The sequence below is a fragment of the Equus asinus genome, chromosome 1 (assembly GCF_041296235.1).
Source record: "Equus asinus isolate D_3611 breed Donkey chromosome 1, EquAss-T2T_v2, whole genome shotgun sequence".
In the NCBI taxonomy this organism is placed as follows: domain Eukaryota; kingdom Metazoa; phylum Chordata; class Mammalia; order Perissodactyla; family Equidae; genus Equus; species Equus asinus.
Window position 1 is genome coordinate 154,705,038 of NC_091790.1, and position 19,964 is coordinate 154,725,001.

The window sequence follows — 19,964 nt, forward strand, 5'->3', positions numbered from 1 at the left end:
TAAAAATATAAAAGTTGGTAGTATTTTTTGGTGCTCTTCTCAGACAACTTAAACTGATCGGTTATTTTTAAATTGACAGTGCTAGTGCCTTCTCAAAGGCAAAATTTTTTTTGAACTGAAGTTTAATTTACTGTCAATAATTGAGCGTATTTGGTCATTTCCCCCTCTTATTTAATTTTGTTTTTTTGGGGGAGTGTCCTGTGCCAGTTGTTGAAGTAATTTTTCTATTTTTAAAGTTATTTTTCTTTGGAAAATATTCATATCTTATTTGTAATCTAAAAATGTTTTTCATAGCACTTTCCAAGAGTTTGAGAATAATTTAAAAGTAACTAAATCTTTCTCTGTAAAATATTATTAAAGACTTTTTTAAATGTGTGGAATTTGATACGAACAAGTATGAAGCATATTACTATTGATTATTTTCCATTACGCTAACGTAACTGTATAATCCCTCTTTCTAATTCTAATTCATTCTAATTCTAAGCCAGATACTAAATACTAAAAACAATTCATAAAAAGGACACTAACAAAGGTCATAAAAAACAAGAAAAAATATCAATTTTGTTACATGAGAAATAGGTATGGTTTCTGTTATATTGTTAGTATTTTGTTCTGGGACAATTAAATACAATATGATGTCACCATCTTTTGTTTTCGTTTGTTGAAAATTGCCTAGAATTTTGCTTCTTGATTCTATTACCATACCTTTTATGGTAATTTAGTTATGTTTCTTTACTATCAATATTCAAATGACATTTTTGGTCTTTATTTGAATGAATGGCCATCTATATAAAGCCAAATAAAAAATAAACTAAAAAATCTAAACTTTTGGTGTAGTATACTATAGGTGCTCATATCTGTCAGCCATAGAGATATATTCAAATTTTATTTTAATCCAGAGCCCATGTTGTGATTTTTTAAAACAGATTAAATTGAATTTTGTTGTAAATATTAATAAACAACAAAAATAAGTTGAGTAAATGTTTTAATCGAGTGAAATAGACAATAGGGTTAAAGGTAACACTACTGTTTTCCCTCAACAACAACACATCTTCCAGTTGAGGGCAGTTTGGTTGGGTATGGAATGCAGTCAGTGTAGGCAATTGGACTCAAGAATATGTACACATATTCCTGCTGAGAAGCCCTTGTGGATATTTGTGAAGGAGTTAAAGCAAGATAGAACTCGTGTTCAAATTCTGAGGTTGCAGGTTAAAACAAGCAAGGTAAGCACTATTTTATTAAGAATTTTTTTAACCATCAGGATACTTCAATATGATGTTTTTAAAGCTGGGGAGAAAAGGGTAGCAATACAGATTGAACTGGAATTAGGATGCTATTAGTACATCAACATTAGAAGTTAAATAATATAAATATGTTTTTAATTTTATATCTTTCTGTGCCATATTTTCTATTTTTAAAACTCAGTATACACATAAAAATCCAATAACTATTAAAACATACATGTGATCAATTAAAAAACTTATAGCATAATATGATCACATATTTTGAGAATGGTGTTAAATTTATTTACAAAACATGAAGTTTTATCACAAATCCTTTCTATTGGATTGTTCTACCACTTCTAGTTGTGCACATGATCCATATGTAGATACTTCATTTTAATCAAAATAAATAGCATTATTTGAGAAAATGTCCCTATAAATAAAAGAGCCATAGATATGGTCTGCTGCTATTGTGAAAACAACAATGTGTTTTGAAACCTAAATATAGAGAGGAAACTCAGATTCTCAGTGCAAGCTGAGTCCTGTTATTTACTGCCTTTTCTATATTTATTGAAGGATAGGGAAATGGATTAAACTAATGTTGCTTCAGGGCTGACCACCAATAAAATTTCTAGTGGCTATAAATAAAGAATGTTGTTTCAATCAATGATAGCTCCTTCCTTTTACTATTCTTGTGAGAGATTCTCTTTCCGTGATTATTGAATATCCCTAAATTATTTCATTACAAAGTGAAGGGGAAAGTCATGTTACATTCGGATAACCAAATATCTTAACACTTTGGGCTTTTAAACAGATGAAGAATGACCATTGCTTTTTAAATAAACAAAATAGTTTATTTTTGTTACAAGTGATGCATTTATTTTCTTTCCTTATCCATACCAATGTTTAGCCAATATAGTAATAAGCTGAATTACTCTCAGATGTGGCATTTAATGGAAATAAATATATTACAGCCAAGTGCAGAGAAGATGTATAAGCAAGAAAAAAGACCAAAATCAGCATGTTTATGGAACACTTGATTAAGCTAAAAATTAAAGTGTCTTTCCACCACCAAATCCGGTGGTCAAGCTTATAGTTTTTATTGTTGAAAATCTGTAACAGTTAAAACTTGAATGTATTGTTAGTATGTAGTTATTACTGATTATCATGTGAAGAATCTCTTTAATGGTTTGTGGTTTCATTTAATGTAACTTTATATGTGATATAAAAAACAATTACTTTGTTTTTAAAGGTTTTTCGTTTCCTTGCTGTAAATTCAAAAGCATGAAAGGTAAGTTGAAGACTATTATTTATTTTGTTAAAATCTATTATCTGTGGATTGAAATATGCTCCGCTCTAATTTTTCCATGAAAGCTTGGAAAATAACCTATTAAAAGCTAACAGATTTAATAGCATTTATACATTAATAAAACAAGTTTTGCTGATTTTCAAAAAAATCATCTTACAGGTAATTTAAGGATATTGGAGAATTTGATTTTATGTATATGTAACTGATTAGAGGTTGGATATTCAAACAGGAATTCATTTTGAAAGCAATACAATTCAAGCAAATTACCAAAGAGTGGCATTAACAAAGTGTAATGTGAAGTTATAGACTCCAGATTTTGAATTCTGCTATGGATATACTGCCATAAATATGCCAATAAATTATTGTTTTCAAAAACCAAGGCTAGAGTGGATGTGAAGTCAAGAAAGCAGACTTTGTGGTATAAAGGGAAGTCAAAGGGCTTAAAGCACTTGTAACAGGAAAGGCTGTGTGAACCAGAAGATATCTAGACTCACTATGGTAAATAGTAAGTTACAATTTCTCTAAAATGTAATTTTGGTAGTTAAGATTTTGTCTTTGGAAATCTAAACTGTTAGCACTTTTTATTTAACAGAAAGAGAAAGGGATTGAGGCAATGTATACTAGAGCCTAGCACTAAAAGACTCAGAGTGGGAAACTATCTACCTTTTTATATGTATTCCAAATTCTTGGATACTTTATATAAAGAAGTTTAGAGTTTTTGTTTGTGTGTTTAATTAGGGAATTGTACAGAGTATTTTCTCTTTTACATGACTTTCGATTAGACCTGTTTCATTATAAGGCAATTCTGTAATTTGAGGGCTGGAAGGATTATTAGGGATCTGCTAAGTCCAGCTGAGGAAACTGAGGCCAAGGAACATCAAAGCAGGTGGATCTCAGCTAGTTCAGTGGCAGAACTGAGGTGCGTTTATTACTGAATGGAACCATAGAACAATCCTGAGTCAGAGGCAGAAATAAATATTTTTTCCTGTTTTGGGTAATAAGACCCAAGTTGAGGTTTGCCCAGACCCAACATCATTACTTTTTTTAAAAAAACACCTATGTTTATGCTGACCAAACGTTCTGCATGTCATTGAAAGCTAAAAGCAAAAGCCTTGAGAGTAGAGGAGATCTTGAAAAAAAAAAAAAATTACCCGATTCACCTCCGTACCTTTACTCGGCATCTCATTTGAACTATCCCAAACAGGTAAAGTCAGTTCAGTGTGAAAGGCTGGTATGGAGGAAGATCCCATGATTTCTCGTGAGTACTCTCAAAGCTTGATTCAAGGCCCCGCTACATCAGGACCTCTAGAGGCTTAGGAATCTGCATTAACCACCACCTCACGTACTCCTAGCAGTAAGCTAAGAAGTTCCTCCCTATATCAAACTTTAAAAATGATATGTTTGGATTTACTCCAAATTACCAATAGTTTATCAGTGGACTTGAATGTTATTTTCTTTCTGCTTTAGTGAAATTTCAGGGGGTGGGGGAACGGTGCATTGCAATTTACATATATATGTATATACATATATATATATGCATACACACATGTACATAGACATATATATCTCCCAGTGGTTCAGACTCTCCCCTCCTCTCCTATCTGCTGCATTGCCGAAGAATGGATGGCAGAAGCTCACCCTGACGCCAGCTCTTTGACTTGCTCACACCTGTGTGGAGTGGTGGTCACCGGCCATAAATCCCCCTGGCTTCTCATCCCTAACTAGATCCATGAACCACAGTCTGCTCCAAGAGTTCAAAGTCCTTTGTTGTGCCTTTGAATTAAAAGCTGCAGTTAAATAACTTCACTTACCTGTAAATCTGTGGATCTTCGTAAACTGTGGGTGCCACAATGGCACCAGTTTTCTAGGTGTGTAGCTGACCCTGCTGTGACCCTGGGTCAGTTTTTTTCACCTCCTTGGCCTTTGTTTCCACAGCTGTAAAAATAGTTAAACTATTTATACCAACCTTTACCTTTTTCACAAGAACAGGGCCCTGAGTAGGCTTTCTACAAATATTTGTGGAATTTAGTTTTCAGAAAAAGGACTAAGACTGGGAATATCAATAAAATTATTGGACCACTTCTGAAAGTTCTATAAAATGCAAGAGGAGAAGGGATTATTGCTTGACACTGGAAAGTAAAGCAGGGAGGGCTATTTTGTGTGTATATAACCAGTATCAGAGAGAAGAAAGCTTGTTTACATACCACAGCTAAGTAACAGTTGGTGAAGAAAGCAGAATAGAAATGAAAATCTATCTCCTGTAAAGGAGTTCCTTACTGATGCCAACCGTTAACACATGCCAATGTCCTCACCAAAAGTTAAAAGAAATTTATCTCTACTCTAAGTAAAACAATTTATTTTCATTTTTTTTGTTTTTGTTTTTTTTGAGGAAGATCAGCCTTAAGCTAGCATCTGCTGCCAATCCTCCTCTTTTTGCTGAGGAAGACTGGTCCTGAGCTAACATCCGTGCCCATCTTCCTCTACTTTATATGTGGGATGCCTACCACAGCATGGCTTACCCAGTGATGCCATGTCCACACCCAGGATCCGAACCAGCGAACCCCAGGCTGCCGAAGCTGAACGTACAAACTTAACCGCTGCGCCACCGGGCCAGCACCTATAAAACAATTTATTTTCATAAAAGGTTTCCTTCTGTTAGAATCAGATCCTCATGCTTAATATGAACTTAGATAAGAAATTACCACGATACAGAATTTGTGGGTAGAAAATAAAAAAGGAAAACAAAAATGTCAAAATTTGAAAACTGATGAGTTCAATGTCAAACTACTAGGTGGTCAGTCAGTTGAATGTTTACTAATAGTTACATTTGGCCTTAAATTAACTTTCTAACTGCTTCCCTTAGCTTTCTGAAAAATGGATCAATTAGGATATTTTAATTTTGTAGAAACAAATTATAGATAGAACAAAAATTGGAGACTCTTGAAATCAATTGGAAGATATTCTAGACCAAACTAAAAGTAAACAAAATATCAATAGATTTAGGTAACAAAATATTATTAGATTTAGACTTGGATTCAAAGAATTTAAGGTTCTCAGTTTAAATATCTGTGTTTCCTTCTATTCCTAGTGGTTTCTTGAAATATGCTGTAAGAATTACTGAGAAAAAAGATATACAGAAAATTTTCATTTGTGCTGCAATGACTTTATCTGGCTTGGGCTGTTCCCTTCTAGAGTTGAAACATTCATTTGAGCAACATTTTAGAGGAAATTTTCCATAGAATTAAAGAATTTCGGCACAGTTGCTCCTTTTTACAGAATAGCTTTAGCAGCGGTGCGCTTGAAAACCTAGCAAAAATAATGGGAATAGCAGAACTCTAAGAGGAAAAAAAGACTCTGCAGATGAATCTTTATTTTAAATATTTGAAATAAGCACAGTTACAGGACTCAGACATTAATATTCTGTGATTATGAGTATCCCTGTGCATTTTATCTGTTTAATTCATTCTCATAAAATGAAGGAGAGAGAAGCTTGATGGAGCAAACTGAGTGATTTAGCAACGTTTTTTATTTCTCGCTTATTTGAAAGAATAAATTGTAAAGCAAAAAAAAGAAGAAGCTCATTGGAATTTATTGAAAGAGATTTGGCTGGTGCTGTCACCTATGATATTTCAAATTTTTTGCAGAGACTGAAATTTTCAGAGTCTAGGCAAATTGAAAGGCTATTTCGTTAACAAATTTTACAATGTGAAAGTCAATAAAGACTGTCAATGACAACTTAGCAGAGAAGATTATTTAGCTTGTTTAATTTATAGATCCAAGTGCTTGTAAAAATAAAATCCTTTTAATCTGACCCTGCTACTTTGGCGTTATTAATAATGGAAATATAAGATAAGAGATTTTTATTTCATAAAACTTTTATTCCACTACAAAATTTTGTCTATTTTTAATGAGGAAAGTCATTATGGTCTAAGATAAAAAACTAATAATTGTTTGAAAACAAGGAAGGCAACCAAATTTGGGTTTATTTTTCCTCCTAATTTCTGAGTTATGTTTTCCATGTTGAAAATCTTTCATGTCCATGACGCATTCAAGGGTAAACACATTGTGCACTTTATTTTTGAAACTTATCTCATTTGTCTTTGTTCTTTTTATTTTGTAATATAATGAACTTAAAATAATTAAGTATCAATTATTCCTAGCTTAGAGTACACTTGCAGGCTGGTGTCAACTGAGTTGTTATTTTTCCATGAAGCCTTCTCTGATCCTTAAAACTAGAAATCATCTCTCCCTCTGGTATCAGAATTTCTGTGTGAATTTGACATAGCACTTTGTATATTGTGAGACGTTTATCAGTAAAGAAATTTTTTTACACTTATCAACGAATTAATCTTTTATTAATTAATAAAAGGTCTGACATCTTTGTATGTAAGTAAACTCCGTGAGTGCAGGGATTTTTGTTTGTTGATTGGTTGGTTGGTTTGTATGTGGCTCACTGCTAATTTTCTAATACCTAAAATTCTGCCTGGCACATGGTATATACTCAATAAATATTTGTTGAATGAATGCATGATACCATCTGACATCCAGCCTTCTATGAAGCAAGTCCTCAATTAAAGTTTTTGAATATACAAATGCTGGGGGTTTTTTGTGTAAATACATGCTCCACCCTACTCTCGAAAAGGCATGGTGACCCTGTTTCAAAGGAAAAACTAGTTACTTTGGGATTGAGACTATAGATTAATTCTTCTGAACCAAAATATATTGAAACTCTATAGTTTTCAATTTTGTAAGAGTGATGAAAAGTCTTTGGTTATAATTCAGTATCAGTACATCATGTCAGAAAGAGCATCATAAACTTTTATCGCTTCAGACATAGACTAACTTCTGAAAAATAAGAATAGGCAGCAGAACTGAATTCAAAGGAAACTTTTCTTTAGGCTTACTATGAATGATTTTTGTCATGTTTGGCAAAATATACTGAGTAAACATGAGGTTTTTATGATGTGGTCCTAATGATGTAGTCCTGTGATATAGTTCTATTTGAAGAGAAGAAATGGCAAAATTGTCCGGAAAAAAGAGCCAGTCTGTGATCTAAACTCCTTAAACAATAATTCTCGAGTGTAAAAAGTAAAGTTGCTGAGAAACTCATAAACTATCAAATGGGGTTCTAGGAAGTTACAGTAAACTCACTTCACCTTCTACTTTAAAATAGCTATAATTTTCAGATAGTGAAATATAAGCTTTGATTTTTATGGAATCCTTAATTTTTGCATTTCTTATTTCATGATGGGCAATATCAAATAGTTAGCATTATCCAAAATGGAGTAATATAATGACATAAGGTTTCATTGTGTGGTTAGCTAACAAAAATGGTTTATATAATTGTTAGATTCTGAAAATGATGAATATAGCAGATACATTTTTCCATAAAAACTTTATGTTTTGGGTATAATTTGAACTGCATTTGTTCGAGTCTACAATTCTCTCTCCAATAAGTGTCATCAAAAAACATTTGGTAAAGTAGTGTTTACTTATTTATTCAACAAATATTTGTGCCCCAAAGGGTATAAGACATTGTGGAGGATACAGAGTGATGTATAAGCTGTGGTCCTTGCTCACCGCCCCTTAAAGCGGCAGTGTATAAATGCCATTCATGCTGTACATAAAAATGTCAGTGATGTACCTAAAATGCCCTTAAATTTCTTCAATGGCCCATTTTAAAGCTTTTATTTAGGAATTTATCTAAACCCTTCTTGAACATGTAAATGGAATAAAAATATCAAAGTGTCTTCAAAAAATTACACTTCTGTCAAATAAAGTATTTCTTAATTTTTTTTGTCAACCACAAGTTTCTTGGTTCATCATATCCTAAGAGATTGGCAGTAAGGGGCCACCAAAAGCTCACTACCTACCCCCTACAAAACTTTTTTTTTTCCCCAAACATCTCTTAAGATTGAAAGCATACTTTCTAATTCTACATACCAGGATTTGATGAACAAGTTCACACTCATCCCACCAGTTCCTTTCAGCAATTTTTGAAATTTTATATCATATATCCTCTTATTTTGACTTTCCAGATTATAGCGCCCTGGTTCTCTCAGTCTAGTCTCTTAAAATACTCCTTGATGGATATCTTTGATCATTTGTTGCCTTTTTCCAGACTTTTATCTTCCTTTCATTGTTTTTGGAGCAATAGTCAACGTCCAGGCATGGATTCACTATGATTTTGTGAAAGCAAAAGTTCTGTTTTCTGTCTTGTTTCAGTAATTTGTGAGTATCACCCAGAGTGGGTAGATTTCAGGCTTTTTGGAGCTGCAGTTCAGGTTGTTTTAAATGCAGTTGTACAAGATAATTCCTCAATCTCTTTCCAGGGTAGTGGTTATTAGCTCAGGGCACAGCCCTTCATTTTTCCTCTTCACCTCTACCTAGGCTGAAGTTTGTTTTGCACTTTTTACCTTCTTAGGCAAATGGGTGGAGGAAAACAAAAAAAAGATAATTGTTGATCAGTGTATTAAAGCAGAAAGTGGAAATTATTCTATCAGCTCACTGTCATATTCCCACAAGTAGGATACCCTCACCTAGTAATGATTAAACAAATCAGGTTCACTTAAATGATGTCACACACAAGTTTAGCCTTATGCATTTTATCTGGCTGTCCACTAATTTGAAAATGAGTGGGCTGGACTAAGTGATGTTTAAAACCTTTTCCGGCTCTAAAATATTACTGATTCTCCTGAAACAGGAAACCACTACCCAAAGATGGCTTTCTTTACAACTTAGTTTTTGCTTTTAGTATTTAAATATTATCTGGAGAAACATATATCACAGCCAATGTGGAGATATGTAGCATAATTAGGTTGATTCTGCTGGAAAGAAATGCAGAATATGCTAAAAGATAGTAAATTTCCACTCAGAGAGTTATAACGGTAGCAGAATTCACTTTTTGAAAAACCTGACATAAATAAAGGTGAGAGGAGGGGTGATTGAGCTCTTTTCCCCAGGCATCAGTCTTTAGAAATTGTAGCATCACTTTTTAAAAATTCATCATTTTAACCATATAAAAACATACAATTCAGTGGCATTTAGTACATTCACCATGTTGTGTAAACAACACCACTATTTTCATCATCCCAAGAGGAGACCCCATCTAGCATCGTTTTTAAGGAGAAAGGAAGCAAACATATTTCATGGACACTGGACGTCATTTCCCCTTCTGATTCTACTACTCATAAAATTAAACATGAATTCTAGTCAAAGCTTTAGTACTTACTTTCATCTGTATGTAGGCTGAAACCATTCAGATTCAAGAAACCAAAACTAATTAAAATCATACCTTGAGAATACAGAGTATTAAATAATAAGATACAGTTCTAAGGTCAATGTATTCTTGTCTATTATGTTATGATTTTATCTCATGTGTAATCTTTTAAAATCTTTTTAACTTTTCTGTTTGTGTGGTACACAATATGCTACTAGTTGCACTTTTCTCACAATATGAAACTGTAATTTGTTTTCCAAAGGATTAATCTGCTGAAAAATATTCTAAACCTACATGCATTGTATTTAGCTAAGTGAAATTCCTTGTAATAGCAAGCCCAGGAGTAGTGATTCATACCACATACACGGTAGAAATGTTCTTTCAGGAACTGGACCACTCACCTCCCTTTCATTCTTACTTTTTTTTTTTTGGTGCCAAAACCCAGGATCATTCTTACTTTTTTTATTTCTTTTTCTCCCCAAATCCCCCCAGTACATAGTTGGTTTTTTGTTTTTGTTTTGAGGAAGATTAGCTCTGAGCTAACTACTGCCAATCCTCCTCTTTTTGCTGAGGAAGACTGGCCCTCAGCTAACATCCATGCCCATCTTCCTCTACTTTATACATGGGACACCTACCACAGCATGGCTTTTTGCCAAGTGGTGCCATGTCCACATCTGGGATCTGAACCCGCAAACCCTGGGCTGCTGAGAAGCAGAACGTGTGAACTTAACTGCTGCGCCACCAGGCTGGCCTCCCATAGTTGTATATTTTAGTTGTGGGTCCTTCTAGTTGTGGCATGTGGGACGCCGCCTCAGCGTGGCCTGACAAGCTGTGCCATGTCCGCATCCAGGATCAGAACCAACGAAACCTTGGGCCGCCAAAGCGAAGCGCGTGAACCCAACCACTCGGCCACAGGGCCGGCCCCATTCTTACTTTTAAATGTAAGATTTTTTCCAGTTTTTTGTTTTTTATAATTGAATATGCTTTAGCCACAGTGGTCTACTTTTTCAAATAGTAGGTTTGAAACATTTTAATTTTTATTTAAATAAATTTATACTTACAAAAAATTTGAAAGAATAGTACAATGAATCCATATACCTTTTTGTTTTATCTCTGTGTATGTGTATACATTGGTTTTTTGTTGGTTTGTTTGAACTACTTGAAGAAGGCTGCAGTCATCATGACACTTGACCCATTTCAGCCTGTATCTTCTAGGAATGATGTCACTCTCCATAGAATCATAGTGCCACTTTCACAGCTGAGAAAATTAACATTCATTCAGTCATATTATCTAATATATATAGTCCAAATTCAATTTTTCCAATTAAACTAAATATCTTTTGTTGATGTTTTATTTGGTTAGATCCGGGATGCAATCAAGGCTTAAGCATAGCTTATGGAAGTTGCATGTTTTTAGTGTCTTTTAATCTAGAATATTCCACATCCACCCCAGCCATTCAGGCTAGTTGTTTTATAGAATTTCTCACATTCTGAATTAGTCAGATTATTTCCTCCAAATTAGATTTAAGTTTAACACTTTTTGTGAGAATACTCATACGCAACATTGTAAACCTTATATTATATTCAGGGAGGCACATTTTGGGTTGTTATACTACTGGTGATACTAAATTCGATTACTTTGTTATTGTAGTGACTGCCAGATCTCTCCATTGTAAAGGAATAGTCCTTTCTTTTATAATTAATAAATAATCTGTGGCATGATACATTGAGTCCATGAATATCCTTTTCTCCAACAACCGTTTACCCAAAGGTTTTAGAATCCATTGATAATTTTTGTCTGAATCTGTTATTTTATTGAAGGCTGCATCATGAAGATTTTGTAATTCTACTTTTGTACATTTATTAACTGGCAGAACTTTCCCATTCTTTCTCTCTGTATATATACATATATATGTGTGTTTTCCCCTTCATTGTTAAGTTTGTGGGGATGTGCGTCTGTATTACATGTATTTGGAGATTCATCTCTTGTTATATGTTTACAAATATTTTCTGCAGTTTATCATTTCTCTTCTGACTTTATTCATTGTGTTTGCCATACAGTTTTTATTTCTATATATTTAAATTTATCAATCTCTTTTATTGCAACTGGATTTCAAGTCATAATTAGAAAGGATTTTCTCAAACCTAGATTATAAAGAAATTCACTCTATTTTCTTCTCTTACTGGCAGGGTTAGTTTCATTTAAATCATTGCTTCATTCTGCGTTTCGATGTACAGTCACAGGTGTCCCAACACCATTTCTTAAAAAGCCCATCATTTCCCCAAAGATTTCAGAAGGCTACCTTTTTTATACACTGACTTCCCATATGTACATTGGTCTGTTTCTAGACTTTCTGTCCTGTTCCAGGCAGACATGCTATTCATCTATTCACAGACTACTCCTGCACTGTTTTAATTATGGAGATTTTATAGTATGTTTTAATATCTGGTAAGGATAGTCTCTATTTGTAGCCACCTTCCCCAGCCCAGGGTTTTTGTAGCTATTCCAACAGGTTTAGATTTGCACATAAATTTTAGAATCATTATCTACCTACAGGGGGGAAAAATAAAACCTTGAACAGAGGGTATCTGAGAACTCTATGTACTTTCTGCTCAATTTTGTCATGAACTTAAAACTGCTTTAAAAAATAAAGTTAATAAAAACAAAACACCTGTTGGAATGAGTGGGTGTGTTGAATTGATATATTAATTTGCGAAGAATTGTCATATAGATGACGTGAGTTCTGTTCTGTCCAAGAATAAAGCACGTCTTTTCCTACTTTGATCTCTTTCAGGAGGATTGTAAAGTTCTGTTAAGTATTGCTACATATTTAATCTTCATTGTTGCTATTGTAAATGGATTTTCTCTTTCATTATATTTTCTAACTGGATGTGTTTATACATTTGGAGGCCACTGGTTTTTGCATGTTGATTTTTCATATTGCTACCTTATATATGAATTCTTTTATTGTTTGTGTTCATTTTGTCATTGATGCCTTCTGGTTTTCTACATATAATTTCATATCACCAAATATATTTTTCGCTTCATCTTTCCAGTCTTTATGCCTCTAATTTTCTCTTGCCTAACTGCGTTGACTAGTACCTCCAATGCAATGTTCAACTGTAATGGAGATAGTAGACGTTTTTGCCTTGTTTCTGACCTTAATAGGAATGTCTCAGATGTTTCTCCACTAAGTAAGCTGCTGGCTTTAAGACTGTTGTTTGTATATATATAATCATCCTAAGAAAGTATCAATTAATATTTTCTTGAGTTTTAAAGAAATCAGGAATAGGTATTGAATTTTGTCAAAAGCCTTTTAGATAACTGTGAAAATAATCATATGATTTTTCTCCTTAGACTGTTAATATGATGAATCATATTAATGTATTATCTACTGTTAAACATCCTTATATCCATGAAATAAATTCCTCTTGGTGCATTTGTTTTTAATGTGCTCTTGGATTCATTCAGAATTTTTGTATTGCTATTCATAAGTGAAATTTTTCTGTAGTTTTCTTTTTTGTGCTACCTTTATTAGGTTTAGATATCAATGTTAAACTTCTTTCACAAAACAATTTGGGATTTTTTTTTTTTAATTCTCTGAAATAATTTGGATAACCGTGGGATTATCTGGTTTCTCAAGTCTTGTCAGAATTGCTCTTTGAAATCATCTGAGCCTGGCACTTTTTCCTGGATTCGTTCTTTAAAAAAATTATCTATTTCTTCTAGAAATTAGTCTGTTTAAGCTTCCTGTCTCTTTGGAGGGCAATATTGATAAAAGCAAATATATTTTAATATGAGTAAGCTCATGCTGGTATCTCCAATTCAAATCAAACACAACAGAAATCTTTTTCACTTTCCCTTGTTCCATATTTCTATCTTCCTTCTCTCACAGTGAAAAATATGGGCTCCCAACAACATCAATATTTCCACTCAGGATTTTCAAACCAAAACATAGTTTCAATTCTATTGGCCTAAAAGACCATGGTTTTTTTTCATTTGGGTTAGGGTTAGGGACACCTTTTAGAATCCGGTTGGAGCACTAAACTCTTTCTTTAGAAAAATATACACAAATACAAATGCATCTATTTCTGAATATATCTTCAATATATACTCACGTTTGCTCTAAAAGTTCATTCATTATCCCCGAGCCGTGGACCCTACGTTAAGTCTCATCTCCTTAAACTCCCTACTCTAAGGAGTATCTTGTTCGAGAGAGGATTCAATCATTAGATGGAGAGTTGGATTAGTTAATTTTAAGACATTTTACAACTGTGAGATTCCAATCTAGAATGTTTAGCTAAATGGTTAAAAAAAAAAATCATAAAAGATTATGGACTATTTATCCAAATGACCAATTTTAAAGGACTATATGAATGTAAGAATGGTAACTAAAATTCTTCCAGCTAAGAGGTTCTTTTTTTATTTTTAATGATTTTTCTCCAAAAAGTTCAGTGTTTTTTTCCCATATGTTGAGAATCATTTTTCAGTGAATCAGATAAAGTATACATATCACTCTATATTTAAAAATTATATATTTTATCTTTGGAAATAAAAAAATCACAAGTTGATTATTTACATTTTAGATAATGGACGCACATGATTTTTAAAAAATTCAAACAATACTAAAGTGTACTGTGAGAATTAAGTCTCCTTTCAATATGTGACCTGCAGTCAACCAATTCCCCTCCTCAGAGGAAACTAGCATATCCATTTCATATATATTTCCAAAGTATTTACAGCAAATATATACATACCTCCATTTCATGCATGTACACATACACACCACACAAATATACACATGGCAGCATAAAATACATCCTGTCCTTCAGCTTCATGTTGTTCATTTTACTAATATATCTTGGAGATATTTTTATATCAGTACATATAGATTGCATCATTTCTGTAATGTTTTCTTTTTCCTTTTTTTTTTTTTTTTTTTTTTTGGTGAGGATGATTGGCCCCTGAGCTAACATCTGTTGCCAACCTTCCTCTTTTTTTGCTTGAGGAAGATTGTCCCTGAGCTAACATCTATGCCAATCTTCCTCTATTTTGTATGTGGGATGCTGCCACAGCATGGCTTGATGAGCAGTGTGTAGGTCTGCACCCAGTATCCACACCTGCAAACCCTGGGCTGCTGAAGTGGAGTGCCAGAACCCAACCATTATGCCACTGGTTGGCCCCATTCTTTTTCTTTCTTCCTTTTTTTTTTTGAGGAAGATTAGCCCTGAGCTAACTTCTGCCAACCTTCCTCTTTTCGCTGAGGAAGACTGGCCCTGAGCTAACATCCGTGCCCATCTTTCTCTACTTTATATGTGGGAACACCTACCACAGCATGGGTTTTGCCGAGCAGTGCCATGTCCGCACCTGGGATCTGAACAGGCGAACCCCAGCTGCCAAAGCAGAATGTGCAAACTTAACCACTGTACCACCGGGCCCAGCCCCTCTTTTTCATTTTTTAATGACTAAACAGTATTCCATTGAATGGATTGCCATAATTTTACTAATCTCTTGTTAATGAACATTAAATTGCATCAATAAGGAATTAGTATTGATGAAATTTAAATTGCATCAATAAGGAATTTTATATGTGAATATTTCTGCCCATGTTCAAGTATATCTAAGGTATATTCCTGGAAGTGGCTATTTAAATTTAAGAGCAACCTATTCATACTAGTTTGGCAATTATTAAGTAAAATAAGTGTATGTCTTTGAGTCTATCTTAAGACACAAACGCAATTTAGAATTGTCAATTAGGTTTTGAAATGTATTAGAGCTCTGTTGCTCCAGAGATGACTTAGAATTCTAAATCTAAATGTCCAATTCAGATTTGGAGTACTATATAGTATCAACATAAATTTAACTCAAATTTAGGCCCATTTCTATCAAGATTCATGTTAAGAGTTAGTAAAGTTACTATCTGTTGGAGTGATCTGGTTGATTGAATTTTCTCATCAGTTGACTTTTAGAAAGTCTTTTGTTTCAACTCTTGAAGTGGGTTTTTAAAATGTGTTAGCTTCCTGCTTTTAATCCAATAAATAACTTTTAACAATCTTCACACACTTTAAAATTAAGTCTAATTGTATTTTACTGTGGAAATTGTAGGACCTTTAAATCTCTACAGACTAAATGCCATAGAATAAAAATTGTTTCACTAAGTAAAATTGTGGTTAGCACTTTTTTTTCCTCATGACACATCTCTGTCACCTAAAAGTAGAGTAACTCTCAGTTTACCGAGGACTTAATTAAGTTTTACTTAAAATCAAATGTAACATTCTTTCTCACATCGATTCAGGCTGTCTGGAAAGTCAACTCACAGAATTAACTCTCTAATATGATAAGCACTAAAGAAGTACTAAGAATAATTGATCATATGAAAAGATTTTTGTCTGCAACTGTTGAAGTAGATTAAAAATTGATGTAAACCCCAACTGTATACGTTTAATCAAAAATCATATTGTACACCTAAAAATGGTGAATTTAATTTTATGTAAACTATAGCTCAATAAAGCTGATTTTAAAATGGACTAGAGGAATGATTAATAAATGCTATGAATCCCTATGACTGAAAACAATGAATCCATTTTTAAAATCATTTTAAAAAGAATAAAAGAAAAGACAGGCAATCCTAGAACATGGCTTGCATTCAGTTAGCATGTCTTTTCAGTCTCCTTTAATCTGGAACATTCCTCAATCTTTATCCATCATGACATTGGGATTTCTGAAGCATACAGATCAGTTACTTTATAGAATGCCTCTCAATTGGGGGTTACCTGGTTCTTCCTATGATTAGAGTCAAGTTATACATTTTTTGTGGAATCCCACAAAAGTGATATTGTCCTTAGTGCATCATATCAGGAAGTATGTGATATCCATTAGTCCCAGGATTGGTGATGTTAACTTTCATCACTTGGTTAAGGGGTGTCTGCCAGGTTTCTCTAGTGTAAAATTACAAACTTTTCCCCTCTGTAGTTAGCAAGTATCTTTCGGGGAGAGATTTTCAGACTATGTGTTTCTTGTTATTCCTCAAACTTTTACCCACTGACCCATCGAAGAGTCTTCCTTGTTTTAATTATTACTATCATGGTTGCCAAATGGTAATTTAGTTTTACTTTTTACATTTATTTAATCTACTTGTAATTTATATTAATGTAGTATCAGGCAAGGGTCTAAATTTATTTTCTTCCAAATAGTCAATTGTACCATCTTTTATTGATTTGTCCTTTTTCTACCCAAATGAAATGTTATCTTTATCATATAAATTCTCATATGTACTTGGATCTATTCTGGACCCTATTCCTCTGTTTATTCATTCCTATGTACATTCTTCCATGTGATCCTTGGAACAATTTCATCCACTCTCCCTAACTCCCCATCTTGCTGGGGTCATTATAAACCGTTAAAAAAAAAAGCCTTCTCAGGGGCTGGCCCCGTGGCCGAGTGGTTAGGTTCGCGCGCTCCGCTGCAGGCGGCCCAGTGTTTCGTTGGTTCGAATCCTGGGCGCGGACATGACACTGCTCATCAAACCACGCTGAGGCAGCGTCCCACATGCCACAACTGGAAGGACCCACAGCGAAGAATATACAACTATGTACCGGGGGGGGGGGGCTTTGGGGAGAAAAAGGAAAAAAAATAAAATCTTTAAAAAAAAAAAAAAAGCCTTCTCAGGGCTGGCCCGTGGCGCAGTGGTTAAGTTCCACTTCAGCGGCCCGGGGTTCACTGATTCAGATCCTGGGTGCGGACATGGCACTGCCTGGCAAGCCATGCTGTGGTAGGCGTCCCACATATAGAGGAAGATGGGCATGGATTGGGATTTCTCAGGGCCACCCTTCCTCAGCAAAAAGAGGATTGGCAGCAGTTAGCTCAGGGCTAATCTTCCTCCAAAAAAACCCCAAAACAGTGTAAACCCTAAATAAATAATCCTGAGAAGCCAGACATACAAACCATAATTTAAATGTTATTACAAGTTCAATTACAAATACACGTATGCCTTTACAAAGAGGTAAAAAAGTTCTGAGGTATTTTTGCTGGGAAAGATTTGCCCTGAGCTAAAATCTGTTTCCAGTCTTCCTTTTTTTCCTTCCTCCCTAAAGCCCCAGTACGTAGTTGTATATTCTAGATGTAGGTCCTTCCAGTTCTTCTATGTGAGCCACTGCCACAGCATGGCTACTGACAGATGAGTGGTGTGGTTCCATGAACGGGAACTGAACCTGGGCTACCTGGGCTACCTGGGCTACCTGGGCTGCTGAAGCAGTGTACGCTGAACTTGAACCACAAAGCCATCAGGGCTGGCTCTGAATAAGTTTTTAATGTACACTACTTGAAAATAAAATTCATGGTCCCTTTTTACCATTTCAAAAAAAAGAACATTTTCCATTGTGATTTCTCTGCACTTGATTTTGTAAATATCAAATAGAATGCCTCACTCATTCGACATCATCAGGGATCTCAGTGTTCCATATAAATGAATTTTCAAGGTGACTTAAGTACCAATATTTTTATAATCATGTTAACTTGCCATGTCTCTTCCTTTATTAAAGAGATTTATATTAAAAGTGATTTTTTTAAAGACTATATTTATATTGAGGTAAAGTTCATACAAAATTAACCATTTTAAAGTGTACAACCCAGTGGTATTAGGTACATTCACAATGTTGTGCAAGCATCACCTTTATCTAGGTCCAAAACATTTTCATTACTCTGAAAGGAAACCAGTACCCATAAGCAGTCACTCCCCATTCCTACCTCCCGCAGCCCCTCACAACCACTAATCTATTTTCTGTCTCTGTGGATTTGCCAATCCTGGATATTTCATGTAAATGGAATCCTACAATATGTGACCCTTTGTGTCTGGCTTCTTTAAAGTGATTAACCCTTTTTTTGGGTTTACATGATCGACTCTATTTTCAGCCTAGATTCATACTCTTTTTATACTTCAGCGCTTTAAATTAGTTTAACTTGATGGAACTTTCTGATTGGGAATTTCACAATTTAACGGGCCCTACCAATCATTTCCCCATGTTACTATCCTCACTCACTTACTCATTCATGAATACAAATACTTACTGGACATGTACTCCATGCCTAGAACTCCATGTTCCAAGCACCAACAATGTAGCAGTCACAAAGCAAGTTACCTGTTAGTTACCTAAGCGTTTTGTAACTTTCAAATTGCAGGATACATCAGAAATAGTATCAAGTTAGATACGTGCAGCACTTTATTTTAGGGAGTTTTGGGTTTTTTGCTAACATGTCCTTTTTGTGTGTGTGGTTGACTATACATAAAACTTACCATTTATAAGTGAACAGATCTATGGCATTAAGTACATTCACATTATGCAACCATCACCACCATACATCTCCAACTTTGTCTTCTTCTCCAACTGAAACCCTACATAAATTAAACACTAACTCCCCATTCTCCCCTCTATATGTACTTTTAATTTTCCAAATTAACGTGATTGGAGCTACAATCTATGTTCCAAAACTGTGGCACCTCAATTACCCATGTGTCATGCCCACCTGAGGAGAGAGTAGGACAGTCTTTTAGGCCATCTGTGATAGTCTCCATTTTCACGTTTTTCAATTTTATTCCCAACTCGTTAAAGCATATTGCCAGTTACATTCCCTGCATCAAGGGAGTATCCTTTCAAATTTACACACAAAGTAGCAATATTTGTAGCAGAGAAGTCTGAAAATTACACCATGAAAATCTATTCCTGGATGAATTTACCCTCAGAGATACACACCTGGATTGCACATCACACTATCCTGAGGACTAAGTGATCATATGCATGGGTTTCTCCAGGGATAACCTTTTTGGGGTCAATTACAAGTGTAGTGCAGAATCAGTGATCACTGAAAGTACAGATTCCAGAGTATGCATTTTTTGTATGGATATCATGTAGTCTTACTTTTTTCTCTTAGTTCCATTAGCTCTTTTTATCCCTTCATATTGTTTTTGAAAATTGGCACCCTAATTTTGAAATAATTTTGTGGTGTAAATAATTCACAGTATAGCAGCTTATTTTCCCTCAGTAAAATCCCAACACCTGTTGTTTCAAGACCTCCTTCTCATATACTGTTGGTGGGAGCTTAAACTGGCAAAGCCTGTTATTCCATTTGTGTGTTTGCTTTCTTCTAAGTTACTTAGACCTGTCTTGTTTTCTGTATTCATCATTCCCCATCAATAGTATATCTCTCCTCTTACTT